This window comes from Melanerpes formicivorus, unplaced genomic scaffold (genome assembly GCF_026170545.1).
Source record: "Melanerpes formicivorus ecotype bairdi unplaced genomic scaffold, bMelFor1.0.p_v2 SCAF_59, whole genome shotgun sequence".
Taxonomy (NCBI): Eukaryota; Metazoa; Chordata; class Aves; order Piciformes; family Picidae; genus Melanerpes; species Melanerpes formicivorus.
This window is the reverse complement of record NW_027142411.1, coordinates 2742124-2767104: the sequence shown is the minus strand read 5'-3', so window position 1 is coordinate 2767104 and position 24981 is coordinate 2742124. Positions and strand designations below refer to the sequence as shown.

At 42.9% G+C, this 24981-nt stretch overlaps 1 protein-coding gene across 1 annotated transcript in view; it reads left to right on the top strand.

Annotated features, from left to right (window-relative positions):
- The window catches only part of MAF (MAF bZIP transcription factor), a 680268-nt gene that overhangs the window by 54525 nt on the left and 600762 nt on the right, over window positions 1-24981 (top strand). Inside the window, exon 2 of the mRNA XM_068161626.1 lies at window positions 10706-10780. The gene's annotated coding sequence lies outside the window, so the exon portion shown is untranslated. The remainder of the gene's footprint in view (window positions 1-10705; window positions 10781-24981) is intronic.

Below are 24981 nucleotides of genomic sequence, written 5' to 3'. Positions count from 1 at the left end.
CCCTGGTAAAGGTCAGAAACTGCTGCCCATTCTCTCCCTGTTTTAGCTAAAGGTCCTTGAGCTCTTTAGAAACAGTCAGCTAACATCTTTCTTGGTGTGTAAGAAGCCCTGATAAAATTGTGAAAATGCAAGAAGCAATCTAGTCAATGTCCCAGGCTGTTGGAGGCAATTGAGTTTTGGTAACCACACAGCCAGCAGTGCCTGGAGCCCTGGCCTTTTGGGTGCCCGCTGCAGCACGATGCAGAAGAATGACAGAAACCGGTGCGAGTTTCCTAAGGCTGTACAGCAGGTCAGGACACATAAGGGTTCTGGTCCCAGCACCTCTTCCCTTGGCTGTGCCTTCCCTCCATGGTGATGGCTCTCAGCCTGCTGTGTGTATTGAGGCAAGAGCCCCTGATGCTCTGCAGCTCACATTCAGATCTAAGGAGTGTGATTCAGCCTGTCTCAACTGTGGACTGCATGTGGAGCAGTGTGAATGCATTTGTCTTAGAGTGTTGTACTGCTCTGTCAATGTGTTAAATGTTAGCAGTTTGGGGGTAAAATCAATGAAGATACTGATTCTGGTGCAATAATGATTGTATCCATGCTCAGTTTTGTTGATTGCCTATCATGCCTTATCTGGGAGGAAAACTCAGCATGGGATTCTGGGTTTGATTTATTTCTTTTTATGGGTTATTACACTGTGTGGAAGTTGAGTTCTTTTTTAAACAAACAATCAGAAAGCATATCATAAAGCAAAATACCCTGCCCCGAAGAGCTCTGTTCTCTAGATAGGTAGATACAAGCCATTGACATCCAGAGCAAGAAGCCCTGGAGGTACCTTAGAGAGTGAGGGATTTCTGAAGGAAGAGGTTGATGCAAACTTTGCAGGTTATTGGTATAACATCTCAGACAAGTTAAGGCAAAGGTGGTGTTCAACTCACTTCTTCCTGCTGTGTGTGAAGACAGCTACTAATCCTGGGGAGCAATGGCCCTGGTTTCAGTGTCTTCCAGGGGGGAGTCTCCAAAGAAAGTCTCGAGTTTATGCTGTTGTACTAACTGCTTTTGACTCACTGTATAAAGGTCATGAAACTGCATGAGATGTGTGTTTTGCCCAGTTGGAACTGTCCACACTAAGGGAAGCACTGATTAAAAAGTACCTTTGAACTAATGTGGTCCTTAACTGGCAAGCAGTATGCTGTCAGCCTGAGAAGGCAGGAACCCAAGTACAGAGCCATGTCATGAAAAAGGGAGGTTGTGTGTGAGTGGAGGAGAAACCTGTAGTGTGCTGGAAAAAAAATTGCTGCAGGTCATGCTTAGACAAGTAAATAGTATGAGCTCACAAGGTCTGGGGGCCCATCAGAAGAAGGATGCAGAGCTGTTGAAGCAAGTCTGGAGGAGGGCTACAAAGATGATCCAAAGGCTGGAACACCTCTGCTTTGAGGATAGGCTGAAGGAGTTCAGCCTAGAGAGGAGAAGATTCCAGGGTGACATTAGAGCTGCCTTCCAGTACCTGAAGGGATCCTATAGGAAGGCTGGAGAGGGACTTTTCTTAAGGGTGTCTAGCTATAGGACAGGGGAGAATAGTTTTCTAGCTGAAGGAGCATAGGGTTAGACTGGATCTTAGAAAGTTCTTCAGTGTGAGGGTGGTGAGGCTCTGGAATAGGTTGTCCAGGGAGGTTGTGGATTCTTCCTGCCTGGGGATGCTCAAGGCCAGGTTGAATGAGGCCTTGAGCAGCTGAATCTGGCTAATAGGTGTCCCTGCCCACAGCAGGGGGCTTGGGGCAGATGATCTCTAAGGTCTTCTCTATCCTAAGCCATTTTATGATTCTATGATCTTAATCTGTCTGATTAATGGATGCAGAACTAAGAGTGTAACTCAGGCAGAGGTAGTAAGCTTTGTCTGACTCCAGTGGTGGTACAGCGCCAAGGAAGGAGATCTCAGACTCTCTTACCCTGAGATGGAGCAGGAGACAGGGTCTGACTGGGCTCAGGAGACTTCAATACTCAAAGGTTCTTATTTATATGCTGTGTGAAAGAGGACTTTTCTCAGGCTTTGGGGGACTCTGCTGGCTCAGCCCATATGGCGAGTGGCAGCCTTTCACTTATGAACAACAACATGAAAGCTCAGCAGCATATTGGGCAGCAAGGTTGTAGGAGGAAGCCAAATATGCTGTTAAACAGCTGTCTGGGCTTCTCTTTACAGGAGAATGATGAGATTAAGGAGAAGTTTGTCTTTTCCTCCAGACATGTGCCATTTCAGGGTTTCCACAGACAGCTTGAGATCTGCTGTGTGGTTTGACAGACTTCTCTGTGCCATGGTGGATGTTTTGGGGCTCCGGTGGATCCTTCAGTGGATCTTTTTATCCTGATTTCTCAAATCAGTTTTCTCTGGGGCAGGGGTGGGGGGAAATTTACAATATAGTGTATACAATACTTTAATGTTAAATTCAGCCAGCTTTTGTAAACATCTAAGGGTATGGGTATCAGCTTTTAGTGCCATTGTATAGCTATTCAAGACCTCTAAAGACAATGCTGAAAGTAACACACATTGTAGGGGTAAAAATGGCAGAGCAAACCCTCCCCCAATTTCTGTCTTGCCAGCATCTTTGGACTGTAAAAAGGACTCCAGAGGGAAATTGCAAAGGTCATGGAAACAGTTAAACCAGCGTTTAAGACAGCAGTCATGCTCTCCTAATTCTCTTTTTCTAACCTTGTATTTGCACTTATTTTTTCAGCTGCTTTGCTTTAGAATCCCTGAGATAAATAATAAGAGGTGTAGTAATATCCCTGCTGTTAAAACAGTATCAGCAAATAACCTATGTGAGCCCAATTCCTTCCTTGTAGAGAATCCAAGGTTCAGAGGATAGCAAGTTTGTGCAGCTCTGTCACTCATCACAGCAGTTCCTACCTGTGTGCACCAAGCAAGACGGAATCTACATCTGAGGCAAGATCCTATTCAGGCCTGACAAGAAGATATTTTTTTCCCCCTCCTTTGGGAATCTCTGCAGCTTGAGTAGAGCAAGCAGATGCAAAGTGCTCTGATGACCAGCAGCTGAAGTGTGGTGGTGGAAATAATAAATGAAATAATACAAGGATGCTGTGCTTCTCCAGGCAAGGGTAGAGGTAATGTTTGGAGGCTGCAGTGGGATTTACAAATATCAGTGGGCAGCCCTGAGTTTAAATAGATTTTTTTTTAACTACTTGCCTTATTGACAGGCTGTCATAGAGTAAAAGGGGAAAACACAGAGCTGGTGGTAACAGCAGCAGACCTAAATAAATTGCTGCCGTGCTCTTGGTCAATATGGTGCTTGCAGAGCCTTGAAAAGGAGTAGAGAGAGAAAATTCCCTGTGATCTGGCTAAAGTTTGGGAGCAGTTAGAGCCTGGACTTGTGGAGTTCACTGTAGCCATTTATAGAAAAGAGATTGTTCTACAGCTCTGTGAGGATGCAGGGGCTGCTCTCTCAACATCTGTGAGAGCTAGGTCCTAGCTATGAGAAACTTAAGTTTCAGTCAATACTTTATCTGACAAACACAAATACTTCATAGACAAACAGGATGTGCAGCTGGAGTTAACCTTGTATGGATGGGTAGGTGGGAAGAAGAGGGTGGAAGTGACAGATAGTGATCAGGAAGGAAGGTAGGTGTTGCCTTTCCTCAGCAAACTGTGCAGTGATCATGAAGAAAAATTGTTTGTGTTTTTTTTTGGGCTTCCTGCGTGCCTCAGGACCAGTGAATTTTGAGAAGGTGTTTGAGGAAGGCTTCAAGAGTCTCCAGGCAAGTTCAGGAATGGTTTTGCACGCAGAATAGCACCAGGTCAGTGCAGGGAATGTGGGAAGATAGTTGGCAATAGTTGGCACATGATATGCAGGAGCTGTGCAAGAAGTAGGAGTCGATGGAGTTTTGCAAGCATGGCAATGAACAGATGTGTTTCTGCTAGCAGCATTTACTAATATGCCTGGAGAACATGAAGAACAATTCTGCAGTCAACGTTCTGTAGCTCTGGTAATCAAGGAATGCCAAAGTTAGAAATGAAAAGTTCTATTAGTTCCTCACCCCCTATGAAGGGCTATTTCCTTTGTTATGTATGATAGCAATTAGCTTTGCTTGCAAGGGGAGGAAGTATGGAACAGAAGAGATTTAAAACAGTGATGAAGAGCCCAGAGCTGGGAGGATGAGACTGCAGCAGGGGATTATCAGGACTGAGAGCAATGGTTTGGCACTTTTCAGCTCCAAAACATTGCATAGATATTAACCAATTAATCTGCACTAATGAGCCATGAAAATGATTGGTGGCTCTGAAGTCCAAACACAGGGAAATCATGTTTCAGATTTAGCACTTAATGCTCATAATCTTATGGCTTAGACAGGAGAGAGTTTGAGATTTATTCTGAGATTATTGCTCTCTACAACTACCTGAAGGGAGGTTGTAGACAGGCAGAGGTTGGTCTCTTCTCCCAGGCAAGCAGCACCAGAACAAGAGGACACAGTCTCAAGCTGTGCCAGGGGAGGTTTAGGCTGGAGGTTAGGAAGATGTTCTACACAGAGAGAGTGATTGGCCATTGGAATGGGCTGCCTGGGGAGGGGGGGGAGTCACTATCACTGGAGGTATTTAAGAGGAGACTTGATAGGGTGCTTGGTTGCAGGGTTTAGTTGATTAGGTGGTGTTGGATAAATAGGTTAGGCATGATGATCTCAAAGGTCTCTTCCAACCTGGTCTGGTCTATTCTAGTCCATTCTTTATTCTAGTCCATTCTTTATTCTAGTCCATTCTTTATTCTAGTCCATTCTTTATTCTAGTCCATTCTTTATTCTAGTCCATTCTTTATTCTAGTCCATTCTATTTCAAAGAGTGGCTGTGACTCTAGGTGAGTACCCAGGACCATGGTTATGTTGCCCAGGGGTGTATGGCTGGAAGATCCTTTCACAGATGTAAGAGCAGGAGGGGCTGCCTGCTCTGACAGGTCACATGAGCTGCATGGTTTCACCAGTGAAGCTTCTAAAACTTTTCCTCCTTTGATGCACACCTTTTCAAAAGAGGAGTTTAGGTGTAGTATTCTAAACCATAAATCATTGACCATGTTACTTTAGAACTTGTTCCAATGATTAGATTTCCTCCTACTCTGTTTGTTTGTTTTAAATGGATAGTAAAGGAGAGACCTTAAAGACTGAAGCAATCATTCCTACCTACATGGAGATAGAGATGGGTTTCCTTGCACCTCTACTGATGGCCATAAAAGGCCAGAAATGTAAATGCTCTTTCTTGAACGTTTCCCAAATATCCTTTGTACAATCCAGAAGCATTCTGGATTCTCCCAGTGTTTTCTTAATCACTTTTTTTTCAGTTGTTATGCTCTGGCTTGGTGCAGCAAATAACAGGTGTGTGTGTTTTCAATTCTGGGATTTACTCTTAGAGAAAAATAATTAATGCTGGCAGGAGTTTGATTGCATTAATTCACCAAAAGAAACACCCAAACGATAAATCCATAGTGGGAGAGCTGCCCATATGTTGCAGATTGGCTTAACATGGATGAGGCATTAAAGAAGCTAAGTCTGAAAAATAAAAACCTTATCAGCTTTATTAGCGCTGAACTCTGGGGCTTCCACTGGGGCTGACACACTTAATTAAAGATGCTCTGGTCTAATTAGGTTGCACATCAAAAATACAAATACAAGTTGGGCTTTTTAAAAGACCTGTCTGAGTTCCAATTCCCAATGTTGTGAATATTTATGTTATTCAGTTAGTCTCCACCTAGAGCAAGTGTTCAGTGAACACAAAAACGCAGGGGCTGTGGGATGCAGATGTCTTTTGCCGGGAGAGGCTGGCTCACATCCTGAATGTCTGTATGGCTGAGGAAGACAAGTGTGGGCTGGGGAGAAAGACAACTTTATTTTGAATTTTAAATCATTATCTGGATTCAGCTTGACTGGCTTAATTCTATTGGTGACTAGCTCATGAAGAAATCCATTGCCTTCATTTGTTTTACTACCTGTGGGATTGCTTCCCCAGCGGGTCCAGTCCAACCTCTGCCGAGGTCAGTGGGAAGACTGCCATTGATTTACTAGAAGATGGTTCAGAATCAATGGGGATGCTGCATGTCAACATGGACAGGTGCTCCTTCTTTCGGCATTCTTCAAACCCAGAATTCTCCTGTCTATCATTCAGGACAGATCTATCATACCCTGTGGTATGGTCCCATGGTCTTCTCTCTGTGGGCAAGGTTGAGCATGGAAGATTTTCATTTAGCCTCTCTAGTTCCTGTGTTTGGTACTTTTTTTTCAGACAGATACTGGAGCTTTATAAACTTGTCAGCCTTTGACTGCCACTTTTTTTTTGTGCTAGTTTTTGAAAGCTTTATTATTATTATTGTTATTTTATTTAATTTGTAGTTTTCCTCAATAGAAATTGCAGCCACTTCTGACATGGGTGGTTTCATACGCTCTTGTGTTCAAGACAGCAGCTCTGATCTTAACCTCCCATCTACCAGCAATAATTTTCACTCCTGATGATGGTATTTGGGCAATTCCAAATCACACTGAACAAAATGCCTCTATTTCTAATGCCTTTCTAACCAGATAATTATAGCTCAGCTAAACACACATTGGCTTGGGACAGATACAGAAGAAGAACATTTCTGAGCCTTTTCCTTAATGAAAAGCACAAGCCCCTACATAGCATTTAGAATCCATCATTGATTTTTTTTTGGAGCTGTTCTGGTAGCTCTAAACCTGAAGTGACACCTAGACCTCCCTCAGTGATAGAAGAGTTGAGATGAGCAGCAACAGGCCTGTGGCTCTCCCTGATTTAAGTCAGTTTGCGAAAGCTGAAGCTGTGTGTTGGGAAATAGCCACCTGGACAGAAATGGTTGGCCACAGTTTTAAGCCTGGCCTCATTTACAACTGTGAACACAGCAATATTTCCCAAATATTATCCTTGTCACACCCCATTGTGCAGTTACTCTGCTTTTCCACATTCAGTGTTAACTTCAGTTTTTCTTGGTGGCTAGAGAGTGCGGAGACTCTTTTCCTTTTACAGTTAGCTGTGGCAGGGTTAGTTACTGGATTAGGATTTTGGAATAATTTAGAACTATTTATTGGAGAGCAGAGACAGACAATTCTGATTTATTAAGAGTGACTTAGTGTTAAATGGAGTGCAACTCCAAGCTGCCTTGAGCTGTTTTGGCTTTGTTTCCTGCTTTGCTCATTGTGTGTGTGTACTGGTGTGCGTACATCCGTACAGATTCAAACCTCAGCCCAGAGCTGAGGAGAGCAGCACTGTCTCCCTGCTCAACCCAAGTGCTGTAAGCAGATGTGATGCCTCAGTGGATGGAGTACTCTTTGCAATAATTTCTGGTGAACAAATCTGCAGTATTGATACAGGTCCACAAGTTGTCTTCGTGTTCTGTGCCCCATAAGGAAGGGAATTTCAGGATGCAGGTTCTCTGTTACCTGCTGGGCTAGGGCCATAAAGACAGTTGCACTAGGTCCTCAAAGGCAGTAGTGAGTCGAGCAGAGATGCATCGATACCAGGACCGCGCTGTGGAGACAGTGGTTACTGCGTCTGGCCCAGATAGAGCAGCTCTGACACAGAGCAAGGAGTACCTGTGTGGTCAGGTGGTGGGACCTGCCAACCTCTCTGCTGTTGCTGCTTCCAAGACTGTTTTGTGTGTGTAGACCTGGCTACTGGTTTTATCTTACACTGGATAGCACTGAATGTAATCTGCGGTGTGATGATTTGCTTTGCTCAGTGCACTGCTATCTGCAGGCTCCTCAGAGAGAAAAGGTTTGGTGCATAAATTGTGAGTCATGGCAGAAAATGTGGCCTTGTATGTTTTACTATTAGTATCAGCCATCTCAGACTGGAGTGGCAGCTTTATCAGTGAATATCCAGCCATTTTTTCTCAGATGAAGTTAGACATTTAGGAATAGATGCACCACTTTCTACTTTCTGGACATATATTTTGTTATGACACCTTACAGAGCTCATTTTAAACCCTGCTTCAGGGCAAAAATATTTATGGCACACTTTAAATAAAACATATTACGTGTTTTGTACAAACATATGTATCATTGTCCCCCTAGCTGGAGCTGATATAATTCCTGACACCAAGTGCTATGCCTCATGCAAAATTCATGACATGTCATTGCATAAGAATGAATGCATTCCTTTAAAATACAGGCGTTCTAGCCATGATAACCACTTAGTTTTCAGTTTCAGGAACCAAAATCCTTCCTTACTGTGTTTGAGTGAAACACCATGCTGGTGACAGCAGCCTTGGAGCCTAGGTGCTAGGCTGATGGTAGTTGTCTCCTGCAGGTGCTTTTTATGTCTAAGTCAGTCACATTTGTGGGTCTATATTCAATATAAATCATCCCTTAGAGTAGGATTGGTCAGTGGATACTTGTCTGACTCATGGATATATAAGAATTGCTTTGTTTCACAATAGCTTTCAATACCAGAACTTCACAGTTTCTAATCCTTACTTATAGAGAGTTAAAAATACTTCTGTTGACAACATGCATGTGGTGGACAATTATCATCAAGTCATAGTGCACTGCAGCATGGGGGTTACAAGCATAGAGTAAATCTGCTTTGTGCATGGCACTGTGCAAGCTTCATGTAAAAGTGGTCCCCTAACTTGTTGGATGAAATCAATAATGGGACAAAAACATAGTGAGGCAAAACCTGCTGATTTGGGGGGGGTGGGGGAGGAGGAGGGAGGGGGGGGGAAATGCTTAAAAAAAAAACCAAAAGAGTCCAAGAGCTTCAAGGGGAGGATGGAGAATAGCTGAGCAGTGCCAGGTCTTGCCTTCTGGAAAACACCTGGGCTCCTTCACTGGCTTCCTGGGGGTGCGAGGCAGCAGCCTCAGCAGGGAAGTGCTGGTCTCTAATCCTGTTTCCTGCCTATGGAGCCAAGGAGCAATGTTTAGGAGGTTCTTCTCTGGGCTCTCTCAGCTCCTTAGCAGCATCATCTCTCTGTGGAGGAGGTCGTGGTAGAGATTTTCCCCTAGAGGTGACTTAGAGGCCACAGAAGAACAAGATTACTTTTTGAGCAGTGGAGGGGGTGATTAAAGCATAGCTTAGACAAGGAAATTTTAGTTACAAATTAAAGATTTGGAAGTCAAGAATAAAAAAGCAAAATTAAAATAAAGGCAGTGTTCATCCAGAGCCCTGGGCTGGCTCTGCTGGCTGCAGGGTGTGTATGCTCCTGCAGAGACCTGGCCCACAGCCTTCTCCTGGGGGAAAGCAGCTCCCTCCGTGGCTGTGCTGGAGTCTGGCTGCCACTGTAACTGCCGCACGATGAGTTCTGAGACTGTTGTGCAGCACGTTGAAGGCCTGGTGTACGGTGACAGCTACTGCCCCTCCAAAACCATGCTGGGATGTGGATGAAACAAGGCAAAGCCCTGTTATTGAGTCCTATTAGCTATAAAGACTGGGGAGTGTTGTCTCTTGTATTAGCGCTAACAACATCATCTGGTGCAGGAAATCGCTGCTCTGACACACCTGGCTCCGGCTCCCTGCCATTAAACCCATTAATACCAACACATGGTATTTTATAATAACTATGTGTCACTTCCATGATGTTAACTGGTCTTTTGATTTGTTTCCTGGTTTATGTTGTTTAGACAGACTGATTTAGACAGTTAAAAATCCACTTAGCCATGATACATTGTGGCTGCCTGACAGACAATAACATTGATATATAGGACTAGATGAATCGCTAATTAGATTTTGGCAGCACTGTCACAGGGAAAGTTTCCCCAAGCACTCCATTGAAATGGTATTTTGTGCAACCTCTTGGAATAAAGGCCACTTTAAATTAAATAGGTCCCCTCAAAAGGATGTTAAACCTCATGGCTTTTTTTTCTTCTCCACTGGCTTTTGCCCTATCTGCTTTCTCAAATATACTCTTTGGTAACATGACTTAAAATGTATATTTTTTTTAAAGTACATGAAGCAGGTAAAAGCAGCTTTGAAAATCACTGAGTCTTACCCTGCATGCCCTGTGTAAAATCAGTTGTAAGTGTGGAAGCAACAGAGAATGATTATATGTTTGCATAATAATAGCAATGTTCTCTTAATCTCAGCTTTTATGAACGCTTCAAACTAACAATAGAATAGAACAGACCATTAAGCAAATGAAAAAACTGTTTCCAATACCATCTCCCTAAAATACTTCAGGTTAGTTTCAGAGCTGGAGAGGGGCCTCTTGGAGGTCTCTGGATGCTAGTGCAGTACAAATGTGAAATGAGGAGTCTGTACAGTTCTCCTGCAGTTCAGAGATGTGCTCATCTCCCTTTCCCCAAACCTGCAGTGAGATAGGTGTTAAACTCTGCGTCACTTGACTAAACACTTGCCATGTGGCCAGGTCTAAGGACTGGGCAGGCCACCAAAGGGATGACAGATGCTGTTAACCCCTCTCCCTTCCCAAAGGGGAAAAAAGTTTGCAGCACTACCTGTGTGGTGTTTGTGGTGCTCTGTAAGGCAAGAGTTAGGCTATGGCTTATTTTTGTATGAAAGTAGTACACGTGAAAGGACAAGCAGGAGTTTGCTGTTCCCATTCCATCTGTATTGATTCCAAAAGTGAATGGCAATGGCAGCATTTGGGGAGACTTGCTGCTCTCCTGTGCCAGCAGCGAGCAATTTGGTACAGAACTACCCTTTCCAGAGATTTTTGAGGAACCAGGGTGCAGTAAACTGATCAGGATATTAATTTGTTTGCAGAAACAAGTTCCGTGGGCCTTGTAACGTGGTGTGATCAGCTGAAGCACCAGAGACTCCAGAGCTGCAAGAACAGAGGTAACTACTTCATGCTGGGGTTGGTTTGTTCCTTTGTTTTGTTGGTTTTGTTGGGGTTGGTTGGGTTTTTTTCCCCACACAGTAGTTTTGTACCTAGTGGCAAGCTTACTTGGAGGCATTCTAGCTCACCACTACTCTGTTTTCTTTCATTGTTATTCTTTTAATGTATTTTGCTTTGTAGTAGTATCTGGTGAGTGATTCTCAGCAAATCTGAGTGGAGAAGGTTTACATGCCTCTGCTCTACCTTGTGATTTGTGAGAACAACCTGCTTAAGATCAGCTTATAGCACCCAAGCAAATAGAGGCTTTCCATGCATGATCTTTAGGGGAGTACACTTAGCACTTACTAGCTTAGTGTTGTCATATTAAGCCTTGCCAGGAAGAAATACACCCTCCAGTACAGTTTCAGGTGACCATTTCTGGGATGTTTAGTTAATGGTCTAGCCATCCCTCTCTGTCTTCCCCTAATTTTATTCACTTAGGCATTTAAGTCCTGTTTGAGGGTAGAAGCTTATTTTTCCTTGATAACCCAAATTTGCCTTAAACAGTAGATCTGAAAGCTTCTCTACTGATGAAAAAGATAGGAGGCTGTTATCACTGGTACTATTTATATTGTGCTAATAGGTTTTAACCCTCTTACTGAGCAGCGCTGATGGCTTAAAATAATGACTGGGCAATAAATTTTTACCAGGGACAGGTGTACAAATAGTACCAAAAAGAGAGCACTGCTCAGGGTCAGGCTATGAGAAGAACGGTGTCCCAGATTATAGTGCAAGACGAAACTGTTTCATATGCTGGTGAGACCTGACAACACATGGTTTTAGCATTAGCCTCCAAGACTTATTTGCTACCATTAAGAAGATCCACAGGTATTTAATACCCAGACCTGTCTGAGTCATACTCATAGTAGAGTCTCCCTCTCTGGAGATATTCAAAACCCGCCTGGATGTGCTCCTATGTGACCCGGTATAGGTGATCCTGCTCTGGCAGGGGGGTTGGACTGGATGACCTTGAGTAGTCCCTTCCAGCCCCTAACATTCAGTGATCTGTTTTGTAAACTGTCCATCTAAAGACAGGAGTGTCCCTACCCACCGCTGACTTCAGTGGGAACCAAAGCTGCACCCAGAAGAATCCTGGTCTGGCACTGACTATTGCAGCTCCCTGCCATTTCCAAAGCTTTCATGAGATTTCTATCTTGGCTGTACCAGATGTGGATAGCAGGAAGAAAATTAATCCTGACTTCAGTATAGGACAGCCTTGCTTTCTGCTGCCAATCAGCCATGATGTCCACTGTTACATTGAGTTACTTGACAGCAGTGTTTCTTCCCATCAGTGGAGACACTTTTGGTAAATACTTTTTCACTGGAGAGTTATAAAACAAACCCAAATGTGTTACTTTCCATGGTTTCAGTTTTCAGCTCCACACCTGAGTTCTCTCACTCCAAAATGTCAGGTTTTATTTTTACCATTTAAAAAATGCTCTGATATTCACACTGCAGCATCTACTTTCCAACAAATCACAGTGGTTTATTTGTCAATGATAAGTGAATAAAGTACCTAGACCAGAGGGTGGAGAGCAGGTAAGTTTACATCAGAAGTAGGAAGCCATGCTAGAATTGTGGTGGTTTGTTGGTTTGGGTTTTTTTAAGTATGAGCAAAAAGGTAGATCCTTTTGAACAAGGTGGCTCATCACCTGTTGAGATCACTCCCCAAGCTTCATTTTCTGTCCCTGGATAATACCATACCAGTATTTACCAAGTTCATGCTACATGCTTATGGAAGAATCCAGCAGCATTTGTTTGTTCAGCAGATAGAGATTTTGAGTTGTGTAGTCAAATGGGAGCTATTACAGCCTTGCTAACGATAGCTTTCAGTATGATACAATCAAAACATTGTATGCTTTTGCTGCGGATAGCAGTGTCATTGTAAAGGCTGTGTGTTTGAATGGTAGTCTTAAATACCTGTATTGCATACACTTCTTTCCCTCGGGACACCAGGCTTGTGAGATAAGACATTCAGTGCTTCAGAATGTAATAAAACACTCATCAGCTGTCAAATGTAGAATTCACCTACCCTGTGCTCTAGTGTGGATTTATGCCATCTGATTTGGAGAAGCAATTAAAAACCTCTCAAGCCAGCAGCCAGATAGTTTTATTCTATACTTAGCTCTCAGAGTGTCAGAGAAAGCCCTCCAATGGGAAAGATGTCACTTTGGCAAAATATGTAGCTTGCCTCTTGGAAGCTGTAGTGCTTGTATGTCCTTCCAGATAACTTCTCTTGTTTGTTTGTTTGCTCTGTTATCATTGTACAATAGTGAGCATCACATGAGCAGTGTTTGAGCTGATTGTAATGTTTTCTCTTTTCTGGTTAAGCTGTAGAGATAAGAGAATGCTCAGTCCAAGGTCTGAGCAGCTAGCTGTTCCTTCCTTCAGCACTTCACACCTAAACAGCAAACCGTGAGCATGAAAAAGGAAGGGATTTTTGTCAGCAAATAGGGCAATCAAATGTAACTTTCCTCAGAGTACCTGGCTGCCACAGAATACCTTCAACTCCATAATGTAAAATGCCACACGAATACTTCCATTTGAAGCTTCTTAGCATTCTCAAGCACCGAGGAAACACTTTCTCATCTTGCAGGGGGTGTACAGAACAGAATGTGGAAGTGGCAGAATAGCTTCATTGCTTCTGCAGGATATCCCTGGAGTAGGCAGCTGGTACAGAAGTCAAGTGCCAGGATGTTTATGTCAGAAACCTATGTAAAGACCCTGACGCCTTGCTTTGTGTTGTTGTTTACCTTTAAGTAAGGAAGTGACTGAAAGCATTGGTGATGAGAAAACAAGTCTGTTGTGAGATTTTGAAGGGGAAAGACACAACCAAGGAACTAAGAGATGCTTGAAATGGTCTTACTGTCCTTAATCCTCCTTTCCCATCACGGACTGATTGGTCTTTTTTTTTCATTCCAGAAGGAATTTTTCTTTAGGGAAAAGTAGAAGGAAGAGAAAGCCCAGGAAGGGTGCAGCTGCTTTTCTCCCTGGAGAACTGTCTTGGCATAGGTGTAGGGGTGAAAAGAAGACAACAAAGCGTCTCCTTAATGGCTGGCAAGCGTTGCCTCTGTGGTGGTCTAAAGAACTTCAGCTAAACATCACTCAGTGGAGCCAATGCGAGTCAAAGTGAGCGCCTGGCTGCGGGCGTTAGCGGCGCCGCTGCCTCTGCCGGCGCCTGAATTGCCTTTTCTGATATTATAAGAGGTTACAGCAGCCTAGTGCTGAACAAAGCTGGGGAAGGGTCTGGAGACCAGGGCTGGTGAGGAGCAGCTGTGGGAACTGGAAGAGAAAGCCCAGGAAGGGTGCAGCTGCTTTTTCCCTTGGAGAACTCTCTTGGCATAGGTGTAGGGATGAAAAGAAGACAACAAAGCATCTCCTTAATGGCTGGCAAGCGTTGCCTCTGTGGTGGTCAGGGGATGCTTTCCACATGTGTACGTGAGGGCAGCAAGGATCCTATGGCTTGTTTTTCTTCTGTGTGCAGCACAGCACGTTGGCCTAGATTTTATTGCTGTGACCTGAACTCATCTCTGTACCATCGGGGAAATACTTGCCGTGCTCTACGGATCTCGGAGACAGTCTCATTTTCTCAGCGCAGAGCTAATATATCAAGCTAATTTACTGCCGTGGTGTGTTGCAAAGCCTATATAATATTGGGTAAACATTGTTGGCTTATACATTAACTAAAACCCTGTGCAAACTTTATTCTGGCTTCAGGATCTTCCTTGAAGGAGTGACTGAGAAAGGAAGGGTAGAGGGTGGTTTTCTTTTCTTAGTTGTGTTTTTTTTTCCATTTTCCTTTTGCTGTGAGGAAACTTTACTCTTGAACTTGGCAGTTCTCTTAATTCTAGGTCAAGTGGCAGGCATGATTAGGGGCTTTCTGTGTAGATCACTCAGTTGATTCCCTGTCTTAGTCGGAGTCCCTTAGCAATGTTTAATGTGGTTTCTTTTTTCCTATTTGGTGTGCAAATATAACTGAAGAAAATAAGAATTTAGATGTCTGTCTGCTTTGAACACTTAGTAGAGCTGCTGTGCCTTTGTACGGTTTAGGATTATGATGTTTTGGATGATCTTCTAAAAAAGGAAACCAAATATTTAGTTCTTTAAATTTATGTGGACTCCTTATCTGAGGATTGTCATGTGCTTTACCAGCAGGAATTAATTGGAAAATAAAGCACTCGTGGAAGGAATACCCTTTAAAAGAGAGAGAGGGCACTTAGCAAGATATCATTTTATTTGGTGAAAATAAATACCAGGTTTTGGCAGTATATAGATTAAAAGAAGTGGAGTTATTTTATTTTACCAAGAGAAACAATTGCTATGGTTCTCGGTGATCCTGCTCTACAGGTGAGCAGACTGAAGTTGTAGATCTTAAGTAACTGGCCTGGTGTTGGGCAAAAGGACAGACAAGCAATTTGGGAATTAGTAATCCCAGTTCTTAGAGCCCAAACTGGGAGTGTGTTCTGGATGCAAGGTGCAAAAATGATACTTAGCCATTAGGTGAATGGTGCACAACTGTCAGACACATCAAGCAGTGAGGGAATTGGAGGGGTCTGCTGGAGGTATCGATTTGATACAGGCAGGGCTCAGTATAGCCAGGCTTCTATGGTATCAGAGCAAAGCATATGGTAGGGTTCTTGTTTGGGGATTGCTCAGATACTTTGTGACCCTTGGAGCAGTGAGGCACTGATGAGAGAAAACAGCAGTGGAAAGAGTATGTGCAGGAAGCTCATAAATGCCGTCTGTCAGGAGAGGTGGTAGAAACACTGTAGCTTTGGAAAGGTAAGAGCAGGCCGGTTGCTCCTGTAGGAAGTGTCCTCGAGGAAGCCTGCCCTAGGAAGGTGTGGGCAAAACCATTTTTCACTGTGCAATTCCTATGAAACTTTTTTCCCAGTGTGTTTGTTTGTATTATTTATAGTAGCCATATGTTCTAGTTTTGCTGGGACTTTCCCAGTTTCTCATATGATACTGTCCCAGTGTCCTGGGAGCATGAAATAACATTAATCAAAACATGTAAGGGCTTTATTTGTATTCAGGGCATATTGCTCTGCTGTGTAAAATTCATTCTGGCTTAACTGCGAATAAACTTTCCGGTAGATGAGTGTTAATCTTATTGAACAGTGGTAGGAAAAAGCAAAACATATCAGAGCTGTTGCTTTGCTCAAAGTGAATATTAATGTCACCTATTCTGTGTTTCATGATAAACTCACTTGGTGCATCACTAGAAAAAATTCTCTCCCATGAGGAAGGGCCAAACGTTACTACAAAGATCAGTTCTGACAATAGGGACGTCAACATTTATTCTTGACAACCATCTCATGTGTCTTCTGCAGGAGCCTGGCAAGCCCAAAGTGAGTCACTAAAAAGAATCCTCTTCTGTTCCTAAATTTGAATTACTTTTAATCACTCTAAATTTCTACTGCGTGGGGATAAAATTTTGGGGTCAGAAATACTTACTCAGCTTTCAACTCCCTTTCTTTTATGTTGTCTTCACAGGGGTTTACTGCTGCCGAGGCCTGATTTGAAAGTGTCACTGCCTGTACAGTAGGGGCTGTGATGCTCTTTGAGTTCCCTACAAAACAAAAGGTCATTTCTCACTGTTTTTCTTGCACTAGTGAGGAGGGAGGAAAGCAGTCTCTGGATTGTTTTCTGTTTGTTCTTCAAAGAAAGCCAGCTGAGTTGTGGTTTTGTTTTCTATCAAGCACAGTCAAGAGAAGTTTCTTAACTGGGAGATAGGTAAACAGAAATAGATTGACAGAATCCCATTTTTACTGCTTTTCCAGATATGAGTTTCACTTGGACCTGAATTTTAGTATTTTTTGTATGCTAATTAATTTTCTGATTGAGCCTGAAGGTCAGAATTCTGCAGTGGCCTGGCAGAGTCTGCTCTGCTCCTACCTAAGCCAGGATCACACAGGTGTAAGCAACATCCTGGAGGAAAAAAAATACATCTCCATTTCAAATTCCATTACGAACTGCAAATTCATCCCATTCTTTCTAGCTCTTCCTTTTGGAAACTGTTGTTATTGTGTAGGAAGAATGTAGATAATGTTTGAATTGTACAGACAGCGCTAAAACAAATCCTGTACTTAGCAGAAAGGGAAGAGAGACAAAATAGCTCATTACACGCAGCTAGGAGTCTGACACATTTTCTCCACTGAGACTGCTGAATTTCAGAAATGCTTGTTCCCCGTGCTTGGGAATCTAAAATTTCCTATGATTTGCTAACATTTTTAGTAAGTTCAGGATTGACTCAAGCGTTAATTATAATTTCCTTGCAGTGGAGAATGTTCACACTGAATAGTTCACCCAAATGTCTCAAAGTCCTTTGCAGTTTGAAAAGGGCCTTTGAGAAACAAAGGCACGCAGTGATGAAACCGGATTGTAACCCACACGTTCTCTTTTCCCTGCCCACGATTTTACTCATTCAGCCACCATTCTTCTCATCATTTCATGATCAGCTAGCAACCTTTTTCAATGCCAATTGGATTTTTCAGATAAAGCCACTGGTTTCGATTGTACAATAGAAATCAGCTTTCAATGGTATTTCAATTAACCTTGCTATTAAAGAAATTGCTTTTTGCCAATACTCAATGGGTGGTTGACATTCAGAGAACACATGATTCCTTTAATACAATCTGTATCGAAAGAACCACCTGCATTTGCTGTCTTTACCCAAACTACCAGAAGCTGGTTCAGTTTTCCATCTAGCTGATGTACAGCAGGCTGAGCACAAGTGCACTGAGTATTTTGAATTAAAAGCTCTCCGGCATTCTCTGCTATATTCCATTCCATTTGGGCATGCTGTGTGTATTGCTGTGCTTTTGTTTTGTAGATGATGTAAGTTATTTGTTTAACCCACTGCTGGAAACGATCCTTGTAGCTGAGGGTGCAGACAAGCACACAGTAAGACTTCACTGATGTCTCTCATCTTTAACTGCTGGTGGAGGTCTCAGTGGGCAGAGTTGGTCAGCTTCCTGTTCCAGCACGTTACTTGTTCTGGTGTGCAGTGCCAGGCTTGGTGCCAGTTTGTGTGCTGTCTGTGCTTAGCACAGGGATGAAATAAACTCTGTCTTGCCGTAGGTTTTTAATTTCAAGTGGGGTGGTCCCCAGCAACCTCTGTTACGAGCCACCTTGTTAAGATTCACTGGCATATCTGTGCAGGGCATCATGACCATGCAGTCTGGCAGGGAAGTCCTGTTTTTCCTGGGGCAATGGGGGTTGGCAGCCTTCCCCTGAAACATTGCTCATGGCTGTCTGAAGGCTTGGTGGCTCTGCAGCAAGCTGGGTTAACACAGCCCTTGGAGAAAGCACTGACCACCTGAGATTGGGACATTTGGGCTGCTGCATTGCCCTGATTAGTACTGATGTGTTTCAGAGCAATGGGGCAAGTATAAGAAGTCCTGTCTATCCTCCTTGGTAAAGTGACACTGCCATACAAGTGACCTGCAGGAAGTCAGTGCCACCAGTGCAACTCCAGAAAAATTATACGGATGAATGGACAAACAAAGTATTTTGGCACAGATGCTGAGATTTTTCCCAGCAGAGAAAGACTTTGAAGGGTACAGGTGCTGGATTTCCTACCAGAGGATGGCTTTTGTAGTCACAGTGTAAATTCTAATCGTGCCTCATAGTGAGGGATGGTTGGAATGTGCTAAATATGGGGCTGCAGACTTGAGATGATTCCTTCCCTATGCCTATCCTTGTCTTTAGTATGGCATGAACCAGGTTTTGTGTTTTTGTCCTAAGGCAATTGTTTGTTTAGCAAAATACTGACAAATTGGGGCAAACTGCCCCACATGCCCATATTCTGCTGTCTCCTCTGGCCTGACTTTCCCTATAGTAATCTGAAATCCCCATATGTGCCTTGAAGAAAAGTAAGCACACAGGACCTGATGTTAGACATTAAGACCTGTGAGCCTGTGTTTGTATGAGGCTTGCTACAAGGTTCAGTCTATGGTTGACCTAATCAAGACTGCAAGTATGAGAATGGAAAAATGCATAGGGAGATCATGTACATCTTGCCTATGAGCTGCTTCATGCAGGAATCTGATAATGAAGGGATTTCTAGTTGGCATCTGGCTAAGTGGGGTTTATCAGCTGCGGTTCAACGCAGTTTGGCCTGCTCTTAAAATGTCATTGTTTGTTTTCAGACAAGAAGTCAAGCCCTCTGCCTCCAATTTGCTTTTTTTTTTTTTGTCATCCCTACAAACATTCCAGGTCAGAAAAAAATGGGCTTTTCCTACTCATTCCATCTTCCACTGAAATCTGAGCCAAAAGACCCTGCCAGTATTTGAGCACTTGAATTAACTGAGAAGTAAGAAGCAATCTGAAATTACAGCAGATGAGAGAATAGAGCACTAAGTAAGAATACAATAAAATAATAAAAAAGAGACAGCCAAGTTGTCAGCAGCAGAACAGTATTTGAGATAATCCCCTCTGGGCCATTTTCTTAACAGCAACCAGTTGTGTTTATCCAAAGATTAGTGCAGAGACTTTTGATTTTACAGTGCATGTTCCTCATTTACTTTAAAAAAACAATATTTATATGCTTCTTTATATATTGCTTAGTATTCCATGTGAGGCACATAATACCACGTTGCTTTAGGCTTTATTGACAACACATTTAATGTTTGGGATGGGGGCTGTAGTACAGAGAGCAAAATTCTTTGGTCCTGTAGGCTGTTTAGAGAAGGATTGGAGCCAAATGTTTGGCTCCCAGGAAACTGGCCAAGGCTGGATACTCACAGTGTCAACTTGCATGTACAGTACAGAGCTCAATATTTTATCATCACTTTGTTTTTAATCTTTTATTTTATTTTTAGCCTTTGTTTGCCATTTCAGCTGTGTGTGCTCACAAGACAAGAAATCAGCTGAATCACTTGAAAATAAAACTCTTCCTCTGGCTTAACGTGACAGTAGGGTTTTGCCCAAATAGGAGTGTAGGTCTGCAGTGGTAGGAAGAGGGAGATGGAGAATTGGAAGAGCATGGCTTTCACAATGCTGCCCGGTCCTGTTCCAAACAGGATGAAAGGATTTGCCAGCAGTTGCCCACAGAGGCTTGGGTTTCAGCTTGGGTTTCGAGAGGTTTCTCTCATTTTAATAAATGCTTGAATAAAAAAAAACCCCAATATTAGAAATGATCTGTCAGAATGGATTGTTAGTTTGGAATCTGATTTAACCTCATTCCAAGAGGAAAGTTGCATTAGAAGAGTGGAAATCCTGATGTAAGAGCGGTTTTATCTGAACTTCTCTCCCGGATCAAGTCCTGGATCGATGGGAAACAGGTGTAAGCTCAAATGAAGCAGGAGTGTTCACACTGAGATTGGCCCAGCTTTAATTAAATTGATTTTTCAGATCAATTTAAATTGAGCTGATGCAATTTGCCCTGTTATTTAAATTAGGCCTGCAGGAGTAGTCTTGGAACGAGGGGCTGTGCACAATACCAGCAAGAGTATGTGAATCAGGACCATTATTATTATTTACGGGAATCTACTGCTCAATGAATTGTTTTTTTTGCCAAATTAGGGGGTAGCAGCCGTAATAGGCCACTGGTGTTGGCTCCATTGATAATTATACCATTTTTCTCCTTTTCATAATTGTCCTAGTATGAACTGTGCTATTTTAGCAGAAAGTGTTAATTATTTTATCAACAATTGGCAGACCCTGCTTCAATTTACTGGTTTCCCTTTAACCAAAACAAAGATTACAGGCCCTGTTCCATGGCTCAGCTGCTGAGTCTTTGCTAAGAAACTTGGGAACCCCTTTCTCGTGAAACACTGTGTAAAGCTTTAAGCACTCTTTGAAGCTGAGTTGTATTAAATGATAGACAAAAAAAGCCCTCTGAAGAATTGGTGCTTAATTACAACTTAATTAGCATAATTATGCATGCTAATAGCATCTCAAATGAATAGCAGTTGTCAGGAGGTTGGGACCATCTGTAAGAGTGTCGGATTAATACATCATTTTTTATTTCTAACAACGCTGTAACTCTTTCCCTGAAAGTGATTTTCATTAATCAAGTTCATTTTTATTATATAGAAAATTTGGCATTTTTCATTATGGGCCATTATCCGTTTCCCCATGCAGTCCTAATACAATACTAATGAGACCCCATGTGGCTACTCCACACTGACAATGGTAGTACAGGTGTATTATTATAATTGTTACAAACAGCACATTGTACCTCAGGACTAGTAGAGTTCTAATCTCAAGGTATCAGGGTTTCCACTCAGTACCTTCCCTTGGGTCCAGTACAATTTCCAGAGCTTTATGAAAAACATACATGTTTGTGGTTATGAGGAAGCAGATTTAAAGAGATAGAAGCGTGTTTGGTTTAGAACTGGAAAACTTGGAAGTGGAGTAAGCTGCTTTGGAGGTTTTCTTTCTTGTAATGGCTCCACTGAGCTCTGAGCTTAAAAGAAGTTGGTTGCTCCAGAGAGCATCTGAGCGGGACAGTGGATACTCTAAAGGCATCAGTATTTACTTAATTTTGTGTGTGTGTGTGAGAGATTGAATTCCAAAAGCATGATTGACTATAAAATTAAGTGAAAAGGGCGCAGTAGAACACTTGTCCTGCCCATCTGACTGGGGCAGAAGTGTCTGTAGCCAAGTGATGGTACCCAGCACGGTCATGGCTGTTGAAAGTTTAGAAGATCTTTTTGCTTTTAATCAGTTGCCCAGCCCCTGCTGTCAGACATGCTACTGGAAATCCCAAGCACGATGATTTAGGTCTGTGGACTTAGTTCAGCTTTACAGTGCAGCAGCTTAGTGCATAGCTGACCTTAACGCTTGTGTTTTAGCTTTAACTAATTGGTTAATGTTTGCTTTGTGGAGTCAAAAAGCTCTGTGTAAGCTCGGAGGATTACTTTTGTTTAGTGGCATGTTGGGATATTTGTGCCTAATGTTTATATTTTTTTTTTCCTTTCCTCTGATTTCACTCTCTTTTTATTTATTTTTTTTTTCCAGATGAGAATTTCCCAAGGGATTTTTTTTTTTCTCTTAATTCCCCCAAATAGCCTTCTGAAAATTAAAGACCTTCCAGTAAATTCTGATTTCTCTTGGTGGTCTGACTTTCCAATGAATGAAGCAGTTTTGGAAGTGCATTTTTAAGGAGAGGGAGTGAAAGGGAGAGGAGAGGAGAGGAGAGGAGGAGAATCAACAGAGCTGCTGTACATGTATTTATCAGGCTGCCAGTGGGAGCTGCTCAGTTCAGCCTGCACTTCTAATCAACCCTAAACAAAAGAACATTGAAAATAGCTCAACTGACACAGTCCTCATCATAACTCAGGACTCAGTGGCAGGCACCAGTAAATCCTGCTCTGTTGTTGTTGTTTGTGGATATATTTGTGCATACAAACCCCAGTTCAACATCCACTGGGATTAGGCATCTCTGTGGAACAACCCCATCAACTTTACCGCACTGTTCAATCAATCTAGCCTGGAGACGAATGCCCTGTGGCTTAGGAACAGGTGGAGGTTGAGAAAATAGGGCCTGGCCAAGACTGGATGAAGATTGCATGTAAATTAGCAGCATTAATATGTAAAACAAAAGCTCAGCAGAGAGTATTTGTCCTGGTGTACAGCTACTCAAAGCATGGTGGAGACCCTGGGTAAAAATACCCTAAGATTAAACATCTCTCCCAATGTCTAATGTGCTTGAATGTCATTTTACACTGAAAACCCAATGTAAACAGGAAAGATGGCATTTAAATAGGAACTGGAAATTGCTAGGGTGGTGCCACAATTTTTGTATCTCTCACTGGTCTGCTCCACAATCTCTACTTCAGAGTCCCAGGCAGGGCAGGGAAAGTATTCCACAGTTCAAGTCATCCACGTGGGATATAATCCTATTATTTCTAAGGTACCAGCACAGCCTCTCTCTGCTAACCCTCATTATCTGGGGGGCCTGGTTGTTAAATTAGCCTGGTAACCACTGGTTTGTTGCTGTGAAAATCAAGATAAATCTATGCATGCATGAACTGAACACCCAGACAGACATCAGAGGTGTCCACAGCAAGGTCATCTTTTAGTGAATTAGAGTCTGAGTCTGCTCAGAATTGCACCCTTCACAATCCCCCTCCCCAGTGCAGGGAAGTGTGAGGACCTGACAGCTTACTCTGTCCTGGGCACGTGCTCTCAGTACTGGACATCTTTTGTTCAGGGATTTTAGATCAGGCTTAATTGTATTGCCTCGGATAATGTTTTCTGATGTCATTAGACAGCCACTGGAGAGCTAAGAATAGAACTTCAAAGTAATGTCACCTGTAACATTTGCATTCAGATCTTCTGAAGAGAAACATTAATGATTGCTACAGCCCTTGGATTCTTTAAGTTGCATTTAACTCTGCACTCCCTGAGCAAGGCAAAAGGTGAAGCTCCTTAAAAAATCCTCACAAACCTTCCCTCAAAAGCTGAAGTGAAGAAAGGAATAAATATCCTCAGTGTTGGGCTTAACCATGGATTTCCATGGGAGAGGAGGATGTATATTAAGTTTTTATGTCTAATTGTTCAACTTTGACTGTTCTGAGCTCAAAACCCTTCAGCACCAGTTCTATCCTCTGCAGAGTTTAAATACCATGCATCCACAGATCCATGTGCAGGTGCTGTCAGATAGTCAGCATCTGACCACATGACAGAACCAGGAAATTATTGCAACTTGACCTGAACTATGGTTTATCAAGTGAAAGAGTGGCTTTGCAAATGCAGTTGATATGTTGCTGCAAAATAGTGTGCTATGTAATACGTGTGAAGCACTGTGTTATGGGTAGTACGTCCTATGGAGGTCTGTGGATGTGCTGCAGAGGTGGTGAAGCCTGTCTGTGCAGTGGTCTGTACCCTGAAGTGCTCTTGAGCAGCTCTGTTGGTGCCTATCTTTGATCTCTGGTGTCAGCCTGAGGGTGGTCTCAGAGGAGCTGTGGCACCTCATGTCATTTGGCTCACCACAGGGTAGTGGAGGGTGGGATGTTGCCTGTTCTGTCTGGGAGGAGGGAAAGGAGACTGCCAAAGAACTTGGCTGTATCTTAGGGAGATATGACTTACTTATCAGTTGGAGTGTTGCTGGTTGTTTACTACTTCTCCCCCCTCCCCTCCCCTTCCTGATGTCCATGTCCTCTAAAAGATCCTGACCCTCCGCTCTAAAATATAATCCTGGTAGAGTTTGTCTCTCCCCTCGTTCTGTGGTTCCTCCTAACCTTTTGCTCTCCTGTGAAATGCAGGGGGATTAATTTTCACTGAGAGCACAAAATTTTATGTTGGGGGGAAAAACAAACCAAAGAATGAGAAGCCTGATGCTGCTGAAACCTTAGATGGCAAAACACCACTCTGCCCAGGCCTGCTGCAAGGGAGCAGCTTTCTGTTGTCATCTGTTAATTTGCTTGAATTGGCTTCTATGTGTGAAACTCAGGGTATGCAATGGAATGGCTGCAGCAAAGAAGGGGTGCAGTGGTCCAGCTGCACTAAAGTACTGGCACATGGGAGCTGGTTATTAGTTTGTATGAAAAGAATCACAGGGTGGAGGTTATAAGTGGAAGCAAAATATGTGCTGCAGATGGCTGCCTGTTGACATTGCTATGGACAGATTATGCTTTCCGGAGATAAAAGAATAATCATAAACTGGATGTCCTGCCAGGAGAGTATATGTACTTGAGTGATAGACTGGGGCTATGGGGTTAGTCTCCAAGTTCATATTGAGTATGTATTGTCAAGAAATTTGTGGATTCTCAGATTCAGTATTTAGTTCATCATAAAAAGAGCTCCAGGCCATCAAGCTGGGGCCTGAGTCCAAACTTTTGCCAGATTTAGCGGATTTGGAAACCAGCGTTTCCCTCTCAAGCTGGACTTTCCTTGGTGGTGATGCTTCTTAAACAAAGCCAGAAACGAAGCCCTGAAGACCCATCTGTTGTGCAGGATGAGTTTCTGAGGCTCCATTCATTTTCAACATCTGTGCTGAACTTCTCTCCTTTTATGGTTTTACTAGAAGAGCCCTTAAAATGTGGCTTTTGGGCTAAAACCTGTTCTGTGCAATACTCCTCTAGCAGTAGAGGTGGGATTTTGCCAGCAGATCCCCGATATCTCCTTAGAGGTTCAAAAGGTTGCTGAAGTGTTTGAGTGCATTTGAAAGGGCTCTCCACAGCCGGGGGAAAGCACACTTGCTGGGCTT